This window comes from Zingiber officinale, chromosome 5A (genome assembly GCF_018446385.1).
Source record: "Zingiber officinale cultivar Zhangliang chromosome 5A, Zo_v1.1, whole genome shotgun sequence".
Taxonomy (NCBI): Eukaryota; Viridiplantae; Streptophyta; class Magnoliopsida; order Zingiberales; family Zingiberaceae; genus Zingiber; species Zingiber officinale.
The window spans coordinates 58478707-58479943 of NC_055994.1; the positions used below are offsets into that span (position 1 = coordinate 58478707).

The following is a 1237-nucleotide window of genomic DNA, read 5'->3' on the forward strand; positions in this document are numbered from 1 at the left end:
GCTTATTCCAGTCCCTGTGGATACGATAATCTTTTATATTACTACATTCGTACACTTGTGGGCGTGTTGCCGGGGACTGCGCTATAACATTAGGAATTATCAATTGAGTTAGACTAAACATAATTTTTTTTTTCTTTTGATTTGCATAGTTATAACTAATTGTTAGAATTCTGTTTTCGTAAGTTTTTCCTTTCTTGAATAACATTCTTGATAACTCTTTTTGTTGGAATTCTAATTCTAATTCTAACTTTGCATTCTTGATTTCTAGTACTCTAATCTAACTTTTCTCTGTTTTCTCTTTTGATCTTGTTTTTTTTCTTTTCTTTTGTAAACATATCTTGCAATTTTTAGCATATGAATTATTCTAGATATTTTTCTTTTTCCTTTTATCTTTTCTTTCTTGTTTTCATTATGCACTTTCTTTCTTGCAATTTAAATTCTGCATTTGCTTTCTTGCTTTTCATATTGCATTTTATTTCTTGTTTTTGATTCTTGATAATTTTCTTTTTCTTCTTGAATATCCATGAGCACTAACATGTCAAGCAGGCCCATGAGAAATTTTTCTACACCCTTTTCTGCAAGATTTTTATCTCCCATTGTGCAACCTCAAATTGAAGCAGAAAGTTTCCAACTAGACCCAAAGATAATTTTCATGATACAAGGTCACAAATTTGGAGGAGAAGTATCAGAAAGTCCTTATCTGCATCTTGAAACATTTTTAGAGTTTTGTGATTTGGTGAAATGTGAAGGAGTATCAGCAAATGCAGTTCGATTTATGACATTTCCTTTCAGTATCAAGGATAAAGCAAGGACTTGGCTATATTCTCTCTGTCCTCAAAGCATCACAAGTTGGGAACAATTGGAGAAGCAATTTCTAAATCATTTTTTCCCTCCTAGTAGAACGGTGTATATGAGGAATTGCATAACAAATTTTGCTCAGGGATATGGAGAATCATTATTTGAAGCATGGGATAGATTCAAGAGTCTTCAAAGACAGTGCCCTCATCATGGTTTTGAAAAATGGTTGATTTTGCACATATTCTATGGGGGAATTTCTTTCTCAGACAAGAGTTTATTGGATTCATCAGCTGGAGATTCTTTTATGGACAAAAGTGTAGATGAAGCTTATTCATTAATTGATCAAGTGACATTGAACCTCCATGAATGGTCGAACAAAAGTTGGATGGAATTTCCCTCAGATATTCAAAAAGTGCAAGCTATAAATGTAAGAGAGCAT

At 32.6% G+C, this 1237-nt stretch overlaps 1 non-coding gene across 1 annotated transcript; it reads right to left on the reverse strand.

Annotated features, from left to right (window-relative positions):
* Window positions 1–908: 908 nt before the first annotated feature.
* On the reverse strand, window positions 909–1014 carry LOC121983456. The gene has a single exon (XR_006112508.1). It is a non-coding gene; the product is annotated as a small nucleolar RNA R71 (small nucleolar RNA).
* Between the last annotated feature and the right edge of the window lie 223 nt (window positions 1015–1237).